Raw genomic sequence first — 19,285 nt, 5'->3', positions numbered from 1 at the left:
TATCAAATCCTTGGGTTCGTAACCCTCTAAGTTCTGTCTTGAGCTTATTGACCTCGGTTCTGGGACGGTACTTCTCGTTCATCAAGTGCTTGAATGCTGACCACGGTAGTGCGTACGCATCATCTTGTCCCACTTGCTCTAGATAGGTATTCCACCATGTTAACGCAGAACCTGTGAAGGTATGCGTAGCGTACTTCACTTTGTCCTCTTCAGTACACTTACTTATGGCAAACACCGATTCAACCTTCTCGGTCCACCGTTTCAATCCGATCGGTCCTTCGGTTCCATCAAATTCCAAAGGTTTGCAGGCAGTGAATTCTTTGTAGGTGCATCCTACACGATTTCCTGTACTGCTAGATCCAAGGTTATTGTTGGTATGTAGCGCAGCCTGTACTGCGGCTATGTTTGAAGCTAGAAAAGTACGGAATTCCTCTTCATTCATATTCACGGTGTGTCGAGTAGTCGGTGCCATTTCCTTCAAAATAGTTAAATGGAACAAGTTAATCATACAGAATATTAAGAGTAGTTAATAGTATTTCGTAGCATAATATGAACTCATTTATAAAAGCTTTTTCTTCATATTAGCGTTTTATAAGTTTAAATTCGGGTAGTACCTACCCGTTAAGTTCATACTTAGTAGCTAATATACAATTCAACTACTACAATTCTATATGAAAAACTGATTATAATAATATTTCGCGTTCAAACTTTTATACAATATTTTACAAACTTACAATACCGCTTATTTTACATAAAGCATGAAATATAGCACACAATAACTTTGATACAAGATAGTTGTGAAGACAATTCTAGCTAGTACACAAGTCGTTCAGCAAAGGCAATAAAGACACGTAATTCATACGTCCAGAAACAAGTCATGCATTCTGGTTTTACTAGGACTACTTCCCATCCTTGGTATTGTGCAACATAACCGTTATGGCCGTTGATAAGACAGCGTGTTGTAACGTCATCAAAGGGACGAGGGTTACGTAATGTCCAACAGTCCCGTAATAATCTAAAAACCTCATTTCTTACCCCAATTACCGACTCCGTCACTTGTGGAAACGTTTTGTTTAATAGTTGTAGCCCGATGTTCTTGTTCTCACTTTGGTGAGAAGCGAACATTACTAATCCGTAAGCATAACATGCTTCTTTATGTTGCATGTTAGCCGCTTTTTCTAAATCACGAAGTCCAATATTCGGATATATTGAGTCAAAATAATTTCTTAACCCGTTGCGTAAAATAGCATTTGGGTTCCCCGCAATATATGCGTCAAAGTAAACACATCGTAACTTATGGGTTTCCCAATGTGATATCCCCCATCTTTCAAACGAAAGTCTCTTATAAACCAAGACATTCTTGGAACGTTCTTCGAATGTCTTGCAAACTGATCTCGCCTTAAATAGTTGTGCCGAAGAATTCTGGCCGACTCTAGACAAGATTTCATCAATCATGTCTCCGGGTAGGTCTCTTAAAATATTGGGTTGTCTATCCATTTTGTGTTTTTAAACTGTAAAATAGACAAGAGTTAGATTCATAAAAAAATACTTATTAATACAAGCAATTTTTACATATATCATAAAGCATAAGAACACTATATTACATATATTACACCACACGAATACAACTATCTTATTCCGACTCGCTCGTTTCTTCTTCTTCGGTTTTGGTTCGTTTTACCAAGTTTCTAGGGATATATGATGTTCCCCTAATACGAGCCGTCGTTGTCCACATTGGTTTAGAAAAACCTGGTGGTTTAGAGGTTCCCGGGTCATTGTTACAACTTAAGGACTTCGGGGGTTGACGATACATATAAAGTTCATCGGGGTTGGAATTAGATTTCTCTATTTTTATGCCCTTTCCCTTATTATTTTCTTTTGCCTTTTTAAATTCAGTTGGGGTAATTTCTATAACATCATCGGAATTCTCGTCGGAATCCGATTCATCGGAGAATTGGTAATCCTCCCAATATTTTGCTTCCTTGGCGGAAACACCATTGACCATAATTAACTTTGGTCGGTTGGTTGAGGATTTTCTTTTACTTAACCGTTTTATTATTTCCCCCACCGGTTCTATTTCTTCATCCGGTTCCGATTCTTCTTCCGGTTCCAATTCTTCTTCCGGTTCCGACTCTTCTTCCGGTTCCTCTTCGGGAACTTGTGAATCAGTCCACAAATCATTCCAATTTACATTTGACTCTTCATTATTATTAGGTGAGTCAATGGGACTTGTTCTAGAGGTAGACATCTATCACATAATATCAAACACATTAAGAGATTAATATATCACATAATATTCATATGTTAAAAATATATAGTTTCCAACAAAAATGTTAAGCAATCATTTTTAAAGAAAACACGGTCGAAGTCCAGACTCACTAATGCATCCTAAAAAACTCGATAAGACACACTAATGCAAATTTTCTGGTTCTCTAAGACCAACGCTCGGATACCAACTGAAATGTCCCGTTCTTATTGATTAAAAACGTTCCATATTAATTGATTTCGTTGCGAGGTTTTGACCTCTATATGAGACGTTTTTCAAAGACTGCATTCATTTTTAAAACAAACCATAACCTTTATTTCATAAATAAAGGTTTAAAAAGCTTTACGTAGATTATCAAATAATGATAATCTAAAATATCCTGTTTACACACGACCATTACATAATGGTTTACAATACAAATATGTTACATCGAAATCAGTTTCTTGAATGCAGTTTTTACACAATATCATACAAACATGGACTCCAAATCTTGTCCTTATTTTAGTATGCAACAGCGGAAGCTCTTAATATTCACCTGAGAATAAACATGCTTTAAACGTCAACAAAAATGTTGGTGAGTTATAGGTTTAACCTATATATATCAAATCGTAACAATAGACCACAAGATTTCATATTTCAATACACATCCCATACATAGAGATAAAAATCATTCATATGGTGAACACCTGGTAACCGACAATAACAAGATGCATATATAAGAATATCCCCATCATTCCGGGACACCCTTCGGATATGATATAAATTTCGAAGTACTAAAACATCCGGTACTTTGGATGGGGTTTGTTAGGCCCAATAGATCTATCTTTAGGATTCGCGTCAATTAGGGTGTCTGTTCCCTAATTCTTAGATTACCAGACTTAATAAAAAGGGGCATATTCGATTTCGATAATTCAACCATAGAATGTAGTTTCACGTACTTGTGTCTATTTTGTAAATCATTTATAAAACCTGCATGTATTCTCATCCCAAAAATATTAGATTTTAAAAGTGGGACTATAACTCACTTTCACAGATTTTTACTTCGTCAGGAAGTAAGACTTGGCCACTGTTGATTCACGAACCTATAACAATATATACATATATATTAAAGTATGTTCAAAATATATTTACAACACTTTTAATATATTTTGATGTTTTAAGTTTATTAAGTCAGCTGTCCTCGTTAGTAACCTATAACTAGTTGTCCACAGTTAGATGTACAGAAATAAATCGATAAATATTATCTTGAATCAATCCACGACCCAGTGTATACGTATCTCAGTATTGATCACAACTCAAACTATATATATTTTGGAATCAACCTCAACCCTGTATAGCTAACTCCAACATTCACATATAGAGTGTCTATGGTTGTTCCGAAATATATATAGATGTGTCGACATGATAGGTCGAAACATTGTATACGTGTCTATGGTATCTCAAGATTACATAATATACAATACAAGTTGATTAAGTTATGGTTGGAATAGATTTGTTACCAATTTTCACGTAGCTAAAATGAGAAAAATTATCCAATCTTGTTTTACCCATAACTTCTTCATTTTAAATCCGTTTTGAGTGAATCAAATTGCTATGGTTTCATATTGAACTCTATTTTATGAATCTAAACAGAAAAAGTATAGGTTTATAGTCGGAAAAATAAGTTACAAGTCGTTTTTGTAAAGGTAGTCATTTCAGTCGAAAGAACGACGTCTAGATGACCATTTTAGAAAACATACTTCCACTTTGAGTTTAACCATAATTTTTGGATATAGTTTCTTGTTCATAATAAAAATCATTTTCTCAGAATAACAACTTTTAAATCAAAGTTTATCATAGTTTTTAGTTAACTAACCCAAAACAGCCCGCGGTGTTACTACGACGGCGTAAATCCGGTTTTACGGTGTTTTTCTTGTTTCCAGGTTTTAAATCATTAAGTTAGCATATCATATAGATATAGAACATGTGTTTAGTTGATTTTAAAAGTCAAGTTAGAAGGATTAACTTTTGTTTGCGAACAAGTTTAGAATTAACTAAACTATGTTCTAGTGATTACAAGTTTAAACCTTCGAATAAGATAGCTTTATATGTATGAATCGAATGATGTTATGAACATCATTACTACCTTAATTTCCTTGGATAAACCTACTGGAAAAGAGAAAAATGGATCTAGCTTCAATGGATCCTTGGATGGCTCGAAGTTCTTGAAGCAGAATCATGACACGAAAACAAGTTCAAGTAAGATCATCACTTGAAATAAGATTGTTATAGTTATAGAAATTGAACCAAAGTTTGAATATGATTATTACCTTGTATTAGAATGATAACCTACTGTAAGAAACAAAGATTTCTTGAGGTTGGATGATCACCTTACAAGATTGGAAGTGAGCTAGCAAACTTGAAAGTATTCTTGATTTTATGAAACTAGAACTTTTGGAATTTATGAAGAACACTTAGAACTTGAAGATAGAACTTGAGAGAGATCAATTAGATGAAGAAAATTGAAGAATTAAAGTGTTTGTAGGTGTTTTTGGTCGTTGGTGTATGGATTAGATATAAAGGATATGTAATTTTGTTTTCATGTAAATAAGTCATGAATGATTACTCATATTTTTGTAATTTTATGAGATATTTCATGCTAGTTGCCAAATGATGGTTCCCACATGTGTTAGGTGACTCACATGGGCTGCTAAGAGCTGATCATTGGAGTGTATATACCAATAGTACATACATCTAAAAGCTGTGTATTGTACGAGTACGAATACGGGTGCATACGAGTAGAATTGTTGATGAAACTGAACGAGGATGTAATTGTAAGCATTTTTGTTAAGTAGAAGTATTTTGATAAGTGTATTGAAGTCTTTCAAAAGTGTATAAATACATATTAAAACACTACATGTATATACATTTTAACTGAGTCGTTAAGTCATCGTTAGTCGTTACATGTAAGTGTTGTTTTGAAACCTTTAGGTTAACGATCTTGTTAAATGTTGTTAACCCAATGTTTATAATATCAAATGAGATTTTAAATTATTATATTATCATGATATTATCATGTATGAATATCTCTTAATATGATATATATACATTAAATGTCTTTACAACGATAATCGTTACATATATGTCTCGTTTAAAAATCATTAAGTTAGTAGTCTTGTTTTTACATATGTAGTTCATTGTTAATATACTTTATGATATGTTTTCGTATCATAGTATCATGTTAACTATATATATATATCCATATATATGTCATCATATAGTTTTTACAAGTTTTAACGTTCGTGAATCACCGATCAACTTGGGTGGTCAATTGTCTATATGAAACATATTTCAATTAATCAAGTCTTAACAAGTTTGATTGCTTAACATGTTGGAAACATTTAATCATGTAAATATCAATCTCAATTAATATATATAAACATGGAAAAGTTCGGGTCACTACAGGTCTTGAATCTCAGGGGTGTTCCTTCAGGGAGAATGTGTGTTGGAGTTGTCATCAGCCAGGTCATCGTTCAGTAAGTTGTCAGGCGTCAAATGGCGCAAGTTCCGGGGCAGGGTCAGGGGCGCGTAATATAGTGACCCGAACTTTTCCATGTTTATATATATATTAAATGAAATTGTTATTTACATGATTAAGTATTTCCAACATGTTAAGAAATCAAACTTGTTAAGACTTGATTAATTGAAATAGGTTTCATATAGACAATTGACCACCCAAGTTGACCGGTGATTCACGAACGTTAAAACTTGTAAAAACTATACGATGACATATATATGGTTATATATATAGTTAACATGATTTTATTATAAGTATGTATCTCATTAGGTATTTTAACAATGAGTTATATACATAAAAATGAGACTATTAATTTAAGAAACTCGAAAACGATATATATAACGATTATCGTTATAACAACGTCTTACTAGGTACATATGAATCATATTAAGATATTGATACACTTGGTTAATTATGTTAAATGATAAGTAAATATATTATTAAGTGTATTAACAATGAAATACATATGTAAAAATAAGACTACTAACTTAATGATTTCGAAATGAGACATATATGTAACGATTATCGTTGTAACGACATTTAACTGTATATATATCATACTAAGATATATTATATATCATAATATCATGATAATATAACAATTTAACATCTCATTTGTTATAATAAACAATGGGTTAACAACATTCAACAAGATCGTTAACCTAAAGGTTTCAAAACAACATTTACATGTAACGACTAACGATGACTTAACGACTCAGTTAAAATGTATATACATGTAGTGTTTTAATATGTATTCATACACTTTTGAAAGACTTCAAGACACTTATCAAAATACTTCTACTTAACAAAAATGCTTACAATTACATCCTCGTTCAGTTTCATCAACAATTCTACTCGTATGCACCCGTATTCGTACTCGTACAATACATAGCTTTTAGATGTATGTACTATTGGTAAATACACTCCAATGATCAGATTTTAGCAGCCCATGTGAGTCACCTAACACATGTGGGAACCATCATTTGGCAACTAGCATGAAATATCTCATAAAATTACAAAAATATGAGTAATCATTCATGACTTATTTACATGAAAACAAAATTTCATATCCTTTATATCTAATCCATACACCAACGACCAAAAACACCTACAAACACTTTCATTCTTCAATTTTCTTCATCTAATTGATCTCTCTCAAGTTCTATCTTCAAGTTCTAAGTGTTCTTCATAAATTTCAAAAGTTCTAGTTTCATTAAATCAAGAATACTTCCAAGATTGCAAGTTTTCTAAATCCATTCCAAGTAATCATCCAAGATCAAGAAACCTTTGTTACTTACAGTAGGTTATATTTCTAATACAAGGTAATAATCATATTCAAACTTTAATTCAATTTCTATAACTATAACAATCTTATTTCGAGTGGAAATCTTACTTGAAATTGTTTTCGTGTCATGATTCTGCTTCAAGAACTTTCAAGCCATCCAAGGATCCTTTGAAGCTAGATCTATTTTTCTCATTTCTAGTAGGTTTATCTAAGGAACTTGAGGTAGTAATTATGTTCATAACATCATTCAATTCATACATATAAAGCTATCTTATTGGAAGGTTTTAACTTGTAATCACTAGAACATAGTTTACTTAATTCTAAACTTGTTCGCAAATAAAAGTTAATCCTTCTAACTTGACTTTAAAATCAACTAAACACATGTTCTATATCTATATGATATGCTAACTTAATGATTTAAAACCTGAAAACACGAAAAACACCGTAAAACCGGATTTACGCCGTCGTAGTAACACCGCGGGCTGTTTTGGGTTAGTTAATTAAAAACTATGATAAACTTTGATTTAAAAGTTGTTATTCTGGGAAAATGATTTTTATTATTAACATGAAACTATATCCAAAAATTATGGTTAAACTCAAAGTGGAAGTATGTTTTCTAAAATGGTCATCTAGACGTCGTTCTTTCGACTAAAATGACTACCTTTACAAAAACGACTTGTAACTTATTTTTCCGACAATAAACCTATACTTTTTATGTTTAGATTCATAAAATAGAGTTCAATATGAAACCATAGCAATTTGATTCACTCAAAACGGATTTAAAATGAAGAAGTTATGGGTAAAACAAGATTGGATAATTTTTCTCATTTTAGCTACGTGAAAATTGGTAACAAATCTATTCCAAACATAACTTAATCAACTTGTATTGTATATTATGTAATCTTGAGATACCATAGACACGTATACAATGTTTCGACCTATCATGTCGACACATCTATATATATTTCGGAACAACCATAGACACTCTATATGTGAATGTTGGAGTTAGCTATACAGGGTTGAGGTTGATTCCAAAATATATATAGTTTGAGTTGTGATCAATACTGAGATACGTATACACTGGGTCGTGGATTGATTCAAGATAATATTTATCGATTTATTTCTGTACATCTAACTGTGGACAACTAGTTGTAGGTTACTAACGAGGACAGCTGACTTAATAAAATTAAAACATCAAAATATATTAAAAGTGTTGTAAATATATTTTGAACATACTTTGATATATATGTATATATTGTTATAGGTTCGTGAATCAACCAGTGGCCAAGTCTTACTTACCGACGAAGTAAAAATCTGTGAAAGTGAGTTATAGTCCCACTTTAAAAATCTAATATTTTTGGGGTGAGAATACATGCAGGTTTTATAAATGATTTACAAAATAGACACAAGTACGTGAAACTACATTCTATGGTTGAATTATTAAAATCGAATATGCCCTTTTTTATTAAGTCTGGTAATCTAAGAATTAGGGAACAGACACCCTAATTGACGCGAATCCTAAAGATAGATCTATTGGGCCTAACAAACCCCATCCAAAGTACCAGATGCTTTAGTACTTTGAAATTTATATCATATCCGAAGGGTGTCCCGGAATGATGGGGATATTCTTATATATGCATCTTTTTAATGTCGGTTACCAGGTGTTCACCATATGAATGATTTTTATCTCTATGTATGGGATGTGTATTGAAATATGAAATCTTGTGGTCTATTGTTACGATTTGATATATATAGGTTAAACCTATAACTCACCAACATTTTTGTTGATGTTTAAAGCATGTTTATTCTCAGGTGAATACTAAGAGCTTCCGCTGTTGCATACTGAAATAAAGACAAGATTTGGAGTCCATGTTTGTATGATATTGTGTAAAAACTGCATTCAAGAAACTGATTTTGATGTAACATATTTGTATTGTAAACCATTATGTAATGGTTGTGTGTAAACAGGATATTTTAGATTATCATTATTTGATAATCTACGTAAAGCTTTTTAAACCTTTATTTATGAAATAAAGGTTATGGTTTGTTTTAAAAATGAATGCAGTCTTTGAAAAACGTCTCATATAGAGGTCAAGACCTCGCAACGAAATCAATTAATATGGAACGTTTTTAATCAATAAGAACGGGACATTTCAGTTGGTATCCGAGCGTTGGTCTTAGAGAACCAGAAATTTGCATTAGTGTGTCTTATCGAGTTTGTTAGGATGCATTAGTGAGTCTGGACTTCGACCGTGTTTTCTTTAAAAATGATTGCTTAACATTTTTGTTGGAAACTATATATTATTAACATGTATATATTATGTGATATATTGATCTCTTAACATGTTTGATATTGTGTGATAGATGTCTACCTCTAGCATAAATCCCATTGACTCACCTAATAATAACGAAGAGTCGAATATATATTGGACTGATTCACAAGTTCCCGAAGAAGAACCGGAAGAAGAATCAGAACCGGAAGAAGAATCAGAACCGGAAGAGGAGGAACCGGAGGAGGAAATAGAACCGGTGGGGGAAATAATAAAACCGTTAAGTAAAATAAAATCCTCAACCAACCGACCAAGGTTAATTATGGTCAATGGTGTTTCCGCCAAGGAAGCAAAATATTGGGAGGATTACCAATTCTCCGATGAATCGGATTCCGACGAGAATTCCGATGATGTTATTGAAATTACCCCAACTGAATTTAAAAAGGCAAAATAAAATAATAAGGGAAAGGGCATAAAAATAGAGAAATCTAATTCCAACCCTGATGAACTTTATATGTATCGTCAACCCCCGAAGCCCTTAAGTTGTAACAATGACCCGGGAACCTCTAAACCACCAGGTTTTTCTAAACCGTTGTGGAAAACGACAGCTCGTATTAGGGGAACATCATATATCTCTAGAAACTTGGCAAAACGAACCAAAACCGAAGAAGAAGAAACGAGCGAGTAGGAATAAGATAGTTGTATTCGTGTGGTGTAATATATGTAATATAGTGTGCTTATGCTTTATGATATATGTAAAAATTGCTTGTATTAATAAGTATTTTTTTTTATGAATCAAACTCTTGTCTATTTTACAGTATAAAAACACAAAATGGATAGACAACCCAATATTTTAAGAGACCTACCCGGAGACATGATTGATGAAATCTTGTCTAGAGTCGGTCAGAATTCTTCGGCACAACTATTTACGGCGAAATCAGTTTGTAAGACATTCGAAGAACGTTCCAAGAATGTCTTGGTTTATAAGAGACTTTCGTTTGAAAGATGGGGGATATCACATTGGGAAACCCATAAGTTACGATGTGTTTACTTTGACGCATATATTGCGGGGAACCCAAATGCTATTTTACGCAACGGGTTAAGAAATTATTTTGACTCAATGTATCCGAATATAGGACTTCATGATTTAGAAAAAGTGGCTAACATGCAACATAAAGAAGCATGCTATGCTTACGGGTTAGTAATGTTCGCTTCTCACCAAAGTGAGAAAAAGAACATCGTGCTACAACTATTAAACAAAACGTTCCCACAAGTGACGGAGTCGGTAATTGGGGTAAGAAATGAGGTTTTTAGGTTATTACGAGACTGTTGGTCATTACGTAACCCTCGTCCGTTTGACGACGTTACAACACGATGTCTTATCAACGGCCATAACGGTTATGTTCCACAAGACCAAGGATGGGAAGTAGTCCTAGTAAAACCATAATGCATGACTTGTTTCTGGAAGTATGAATTACGTGTCTTTATTGCCTTTGCTGAACGACTTGTGTACTAGCTAGAATTATCTTCACAACTATCTTGTATCAAAGTTATTGTGTGCTATATTTCATGTTTTATGTAAAATAAGCGGTATTGTAAGTTTGTAAAATATTGTATAAAAGTTTGAACGCGAAATATTATTATAATCAGTTTTTCATATAGAATTGTAGTAGTTGAATTGTATATTAGCTACTAAGTATGAACTTAACGGGTAGGTACTACCCGAATTTAAACTTATAAAATGCTAATATGAAGAAAAAGCTTTTATAAATGAGTTCATATTATGCTACGAAATACTATTAACTACTCTTAATATTCTGTGTGATTAACTTGTTCCATTTGACTATTTTGAAGGAAATGGCACCGACTACTCGACACACCGTGAATATGAATGAAGAGGAATTCCGTACTTTTCTAACTTCAAACATAGCTGCAGTACAGGCTGCACTACAAACCAACAATAACCTTGGATCTAGCAGTACAAGAAATCGTGTAGGATGCACCTACAAAGAATTCACTGCCTGCAAACCTTTGGAATTTGATAGAACCGAAGGACCGATCGGATTGAAACGGTGAACTGAGAAGGTCGAATCGGTGTTTGCCATAAGTAAGTGTACTGAAGAGGACAAAGTGAAGTACGCTACGCATACCTTCACAGGTTCTGCGTTAACATGGTGGAATACCTATCTAGAGCAAGTGGGACAAGATGATGCGTACGCACTACCGTGGTCAGCATTCAAGCACTTGATGAACGAGAAGTACCGTCCCAGAACCGAGGTCAATAAGCTCAAGACAGAACTTAGAGGGTTACGAACCCAAGGATTTGATATTACCACGTACGAAAGACGATTCACAGAATTGTGCCTATTGTGTCCGGGAGCGTTCGAAGATGAGGAAGAGAAGATCGACGCGTTTGTGAAAGGATTACCGGAAAGAATCCAAGAAGATATAAGTTCACATGAGCCCGCCTCCATACAACAGGCATGTAGAATGGCTCACAAACTAGTGAACCAGATTGAGGAAAGAATTAAAGAACAGACGGCTGAAGAGGCCAATGTAAAGCAAGTCAAAAGAAAGTGGGAGGAAAACGGTGATAAGAATCACCAATACAACAACAACAGCAATTACAATAATAATCGCAACAATTATCCCAACAATCGCAACTACAACAAACGGCCCAACAACAACAACAACAACAACAACAACAGCAACTACAACAATCATCCCAACAACAATAACAACCGCAACAACAACAACAATCAGAAGCAGCTATGCCAAAGGTGTGAAAAGTATCACTCGGGGTTCTGCACCAAATTTTACAATAAGTGTAAAAAAAATGGTCATAGCGTGGCGAAGTGTGAGGTCTACGGACCAGGGGTTAACAGAACGAAAGGAACAAATGGTGTCGGAACGAGTAATGGCGGAGCAAGTAGTGTCGGAGCAAGTTATGCCAATGTAGATTGTTATAAATGTGGAAAACCGGGCCACATTATTAGAAATTGCCCAAACCAGGAGAACACGAATGGACAAGGCCGCGAAAGAGTTTTCAATATTAATGCGGCAGAGGCACAGGAAGACCCGGAGCTTGTTACGGGTACGTTTCTTATTGACAATAAATCTGCTTACGTTTTATTTGATTCGGGTGCGGATAGAAGCTATATGAGTAGAGATTTTTGTGCTAAATTAAGTTGTCCATCGACGCCTTTGGATAGTAAATTTTTACTCGAATTAGCAAATGGTAAATTAATTTCAGCAGATAATATATGCCGGAATCGAGAAATTAAACTGGGTAGCGAAATATTTAAGATTGATTTGATACCAGTAGAGTTAGGGAGTTTTGATGTAATAGTTGGCATGGACTGGCTGAAGAAGGTGAAAGCAGAGATCGTATGTTATAAAAATGCAATTCGCATTGTACGAGAAGAAGGAGAACCCTTAATGGTGTACGGAGAAAAGGGCAACATGAAGCTACATCTTATTAGTAATTTGAAGGCACAAAAACTAATAAGAAAAAGTTGCTATGCTGTTCTAGCACACGTCGAGAAAGTACAAACTGAAGAAAAGAGCATCAATGATGTTCCCGTCGCAAAAGAATTTCCTGATGTATTTCCGAAAGAATTATCGGGACTACCTCCACATCGATCTGTTAAATTTCAAATAGATCTTGTACCAGGAGCTGCACCAATAGCTCGTGCTCCTTATAGACTCGCACCCAGCGAGATGAAAGAACTGCAAAGCCAACTGCAAGAACTATTAGAACGTGGTTTCATTCGACCAAGCACATCACCATGGGGAGGTCCTGTTTTGTTTGTCAAGAAGAAGGATGGTACATTTAGGTTGTGTATTGACTACAGAGAGTTGAACAAACTTACCATCAAAAACCGTTATCCACTGTCGAGAATTGACGACTTATTTGATCAACTACAAGGCTCGTCGGTTTATTCGAAGATCGATTTACGTTCTGGATATCATCAAATGCGAGTAAAGGAGGATGATATTCCAAAAACTGCTTTTAGGATGTGTTATGGTCATTACGAGTTTATGGTTATGCCGTTTGAATTGACTAACGCACCAGCTGTGTTCATGGACCTTATGAACCGAGTGTGTGGGCCATATCTTGACAAGTTTGTCATTGTTTTCATCGATGACATACTTATTTACTCAAAGAATGATCAAGAGCACGAAGAACATTTTAGAAAAGTGCTAGAAGTATTGAGGAAAGAAAAACTGTACGCTAAGTTTTCAAAGTGTGCATTTTGGTTGGAAGAAGTTCAATTCCTCGGTCACATAGTGAACAAAGAAGGTATCTAGGTGGACCCGGCAAAGATCGAAACCGTTAAAAAGTGGGAAACTCCAAAAACTCCGAAGCATATACGTCAATTTTTAGGATTGGCTGGTTACTACAGAAGATTCATCCAAGATTTCTCCAAAATAGCAAAACCCTTGACTGCATTAACGCATAAAGGGAAGAAATTTGAATGGAAGGATGAACAAGAAAAGGAGTTTCATATATTGAAGAAAAAGCTAACTACGGCACCTATATTGTCATTGCCTGAAGGGAATGATGATTTTGTGATTTATTGTGACACATCAAAGCAAGGTCTCGGTTGTGTATTAATGCAACGGACGAAGGTGATTGCTTATGCGTCTAGACAATTGAAGATTCACGAGCAAAATTATACGACGCATGATTTGGAATTAGGCGTGGTTGTTTTTGCATTAAAAACTTGGAGGCACTACTTATATGGGGTCAAAAGTATTATATATACCGACCACAAAAGTCTTCAACACATATTTAATCAGAAACAACTGAATATGAGGCAGCGTAGGTGGATTGAATTGTTGAATGATTACGACTTTGAGATTCGTTACCACCCAGGGAAGGCAAATGTGGTAGCCGACGCCTTGAGCGGAAAGGACAGAGAACCCATTCGAGTAAAATCTATGAATATAATGATTCACACTAACCTTACTACTCAAATAAAGGAGGCGCAACAAGGAGTTTTAAAAGAGAGAAATTTAAAGGATGAAATACCCAAAGGATCGGAGAAGCATCTTAATATTCGGGAAGACGGAACCCGGTATAGGGCTGAAAGAATTTGGGTACCAAAATTTGGAGATATGAGAGAAATGGTACTTAGAGAAGCTCATAAAACCAGATACTCAATACATCCTGGAACGGGAAAGATGTACAAGGATCTTAATAAACATTTTTGGTGGCCAGGTATGAAAGCCGATATTGCTAAATATGTAGGAGAATGTTTGACGTGTTCTAAGGTCAAAGCTGAACATCAGAAACCATCAGGTCTACTACAACAACCTGAAATCCCGGAATGGAAATGGGAAAACATTACCATGGATTTCATTACTAAATTGCCAAGGACAGCAAGTGGTTATTATACTATTTGGGTAATAGTTGATCGTCTCACCAAGTCAGCACACTTCCTACCAATAAGAGAAGATGACAAGATGGAGAAGTTAGCACGACTGTATTTGAAGGAAGTCGTCTCCAGACATGGAATAACAATCTCTATTATCTCTGATAGGGATGGCAGATTTATTTCAAGATTCTGGCAGACATTACAGCAAGCATTGGGAACTCGTCTAGACATGAGTACTGCCTATCATCCACAAACTAATGGGCAGAGTGAAAGGATGATATAAACGCTTGAAGACATGCTACGATCTTGTGTTATTGATTTCGGAAACAGTTGGGATCGACATCTACCGTTAGCAGAATTCTCCTACAACAACAGCTACCATTCAAGCATTGAGATGGCGCTGTTTGAAGCACTTTATGGTAGAAAGTGCAGGTATTCGATTTGTTAGAGTGAAGTGGGGGATAGACAGATTACGGGTCCGGAGATAATACAAGAAACTACCGAGAAAATCATCCAAATTCAACAAAGATTGAAAACCGCCCAGAGTCGACAAAAGAGCTACGCGGACAGTAAAAGAAAAGATATAGAGAATTGGAGAAATGGTCATGCTTAAGGTTTCATTTTGGAAAGGCGTTGTTCGATTTGGTAAACGGGGGAAACTAAATCCAAAGTACATTGGACCATTCAAGATTATAGATCGTGTCGGACCAGTAGCTTACCAACTGGAGCTACCTCAACAACTCGCGGCTGTACATAACACTTTCCACGTCTCAAATTTGAAGAAATGTTTTGCTAAAGAAGATCTCACTATTCCGTTGGACGAAATCCAAATCAATGAAAAACTTCAATTCATTGAAGAACCCGTCGAAATAATGGATCGTGAGGTTAAGAGACTTAAACAAAACAAGATACCGATTGTTAAGTTTCGATGGAATGCTCGTAGAGGACCCGAGTTCACCTGGGAGCGTGAAGATCAGATGAAGAAGAAATACCCGCATTTATTTCCAGAAGATACGTCAACGCCTCCAACTGCTTAAAATTTCGGGACGAAATTTATTTAACGGGTAGGTACTGTAGTGACCCGAACTTTTCCATGTTTATATATATATTAAATGAAATTGTTATTTACATGATTAAGTGTTTCCAACATGTTAAGCAATCAAACTTGTTAAGACTTGATTAATTGAAATAGGTTTCATATAGACAATTGACCACCCAAGTTGACCGGTGATTCACGAACGTTAAAACTTGTAAAAACTATACGATGACATATATATGGTTATATATATAGTTAACATGATTTTATTATAAGTATGTATCTCATTAGGTATTTTAACAATGAGTTATATACATAAAAATGAGACTATTAATTTAAGAAACTCGAAAACGATATATATAACGATTATCGTTATAACAACGTCTTACTAGGTACATATGGATCATATTAAGATATTGATACACTTGGTTAATTATGTTAAATGATAAGTAAATATATTATTAAGTGTATTAACAATGAAATACATATGTAAAAATAAGACTACTAACTTAATGATTTCGAAATTAGACATATATGTAACGATTATCATTGTAACGACATTTAACTGTATATATATCATACTAAGATATATTATATATTATATATCATAATATCATGATAATATAACAATTTAACATCTCATTTGTTATAATAAACAATGGGTTAACAACATTCAACAAGATTGTTAACCTAAAGGTTTCAAAACAACATTTACATGTAACGACTAACGATGACTTAACGACTCAGTTAAAATGTATATACATGTAATGTTTTAATATGTATTCATTCACTTTTGAAAGACTTCAAGACACTTATCAAAATACTTCTACTTAACAATAATGCTTACAATTACATCCTCGTTCAGTTTCATCAACAATTCTACTCGTATGCACCCGTATTCATACTCGTACAATACACAGCTTTTAGATGTATGTACTATTGGTATATACACTCCAATGATCAACTCTTAGCAGCCCATGTCAGTTACCTAACACATGTGGGAACCATCATTTGGCAACTAGCATGAAATATCTCATAAAAATTACAAAAATATGAGTAATCATTCATGACTTATTTACATGAAAACAAAATTTCATATCCTTTATATCTAATTCATACACCAACGACCAAAAACACCTAAAAACACTTTCATTCTTCAATTTTCTTCATCTAATTGATCTCTCTCAAGTTCTATCTTCAAGTTCTAAGTGTTCTTCATAAATTTCAAAAGTTCTAGTTTCATAAAATCAAGAATACTTCCAAGATTGCAAGTTTTCTAAATCCATTCCAAGTAATCATCCAAGATCAAGAAACCTTTGTTACTTACAGTAGGTTATCTTTATAATACAAGGTAATAATCATATTCAAACTTTAATTCAATTTCTATAACTGTAACAATCTTATTTCGAGTGGAAATCTTACTTGAAATTGTTTTCGTGTCATGATTCTGCTTCAAGAACTTTCAAGCCATCCAAGGATCCTTTGAAGCTAGATCTATTTTTCTCATTTCCAGTAGGTTTATCCAAGGAACTTGAGGTAGTAATGATGTTCATAACATCATTCGATTCATACATATAAAGCTATCTTATTCGAAGGTTTAAACTTGTAATCACTAGAACATAGTTTAGTTAATTATAAACTTGTTCGCAAATAAAAGTTAATCCTTCTAACTTGACTTTTAAAATCAACTAAACACATATTCTATATCTATATGATATGCTAACTTAATGATTTAAAACCTGGAAACACGAAAAACACCGTAAAATCGGATTTACGCTGTCGTAGTAACACCGCGGGCTGTTTTGGGTTAGTTAATTAAAAACTATGATAAACTTTGATTTAAAAGTTGTTATTCTGGGAAAATGATTTTTATTATTAACATGAAACTATATCCAAAAATTATGGTTAAACTCAAAGTGGAAGTATGTTTTCTAAAATGGTCATCTAGACGTCGTTCTTTCGACTGAAATGACTACCTTTACAAAAATGACTTGTAACTTATTTTTATAACTATAAACCTATACTTTTTCTGTTTAGATTCATAAAATAAAGTTCAATATGAAACCATAGCAATTTGATTCACTCAAAACGGATTTAAAATGAAGAAGTTATGGGTAAAACAAGATTGGATAATTTTTTCTCATTTTAGCTACGTGAAAATTGGTAACAAATCTATTCCAACCATAACTTAATCAACTTGTATTGTATATTATGTAATCTTGAGATACCATAGACACGTATACAATGTTTCGACCTATCATGTCGACACATCTATATATATTTCGGAACAACCATAGACACTCTATATGTGAATGTTGGAGTTAGCTATACAGGGTTGAGGTTGATTCCAAAATATATATAGTTTGAGTTGTGATCAATACTGAGATACGTATACACTGGGTCGTGGATTGATTCAAGATAATATTTATCAATTTATTTCTGTACATCTAACTGTGGACTACTAGTTGTAGGTTACTAACGAGGACAGCTGACTTAATAAACTTAAAACATCAAAATATATTAAAAGTGTTGTAAATATATTTTGAACATACTTTGATATATATGTATATATTGTTATAGGTTCGTGAATCAACCAGTGGTCAAGTCTTACTTCCCGACGAAGTAAAAATCTGTGAAAGTGAGTTATAGTCCCACTTTTAAAATCTAATATTTTTGGGATGAGAATACATGCAGGTTTTATAAATGATTTACAAATTAGACACAAGTACGTGAAACTACATTCTATGGTTGAATTATCGAAATCGAATATGCCCCTTTTTATTAAGTCTGGAAATCTAAGAATTAGGGAACAGACACCCTAATTGACGCGAATCCTAAAGATAGATCTATTGGGCCTAACAAACCCCATCCAAAGTACCGGATGCTTTAGTACTTAGAAATTTATATCATATCCGAAGGGTGTCTCGGAATGATGGGGATATTCTTATATATGCATCTTGTTAATGTCGGTTACCAGGTGTTCACTATATGAATGATTTTTATCTCTATGTATGGGATGTGTATTGAAATATGAAATCTTGTGGTCTATTATTACGACTTGATATATATAGGTTAAACCTATAACTCACCAACATTTTTGTTGACGTTTAAAGCATGTTTATTCTCAGGTGATTACTAAGAGCTTCCGCTGTTGCATACTAAAATAAGGACAAGATTTGGAGTCCATTATGATATTGTGTAAAAACTGCATTCAAGAAACTGATTTCGATGTAACATATTTGTATTGTAAACCATTATGTAATGGTCATGTGTAAACAAGATATTTTAGATTATCATTATTTGATAATCTACGTAAAGCTTTTTAAACCTTTATTTATGAAATAAAGGTTATGGTTTGTTTTAAAAATGAATGCAGTCTTTGAAAAACGTCTCAATTAATATGGAACGTTTTTAATCAATAAGAACGGGACATTTCACGTTCGGCATCTGTCGGGGGTTCCACAGCCTCTAGTGGACAGAAGAGAAAGAAC

The sequence above is a fragment of the Rutidosis leptorrhynchoides genome, chromosome 11 (genome assembly GCF_046630445.1).
Source record: "Rutidosis leptorrhynchoides isolate AG116_Rl617_1_P2 chromosome 11, CSIRO_AGI_Rlap_v1, whole genome shotgun sequence".
Lineage (NCBI taxonomy): Eukaryota > Viridiplantae > Streptophyta > Magnoliopsida > Asterales > Asteraceae > Rutidosis > Rutidosis leptorrhynchoides.
This window is presented reverse-complemented; position numbering follows the sequence as displayed.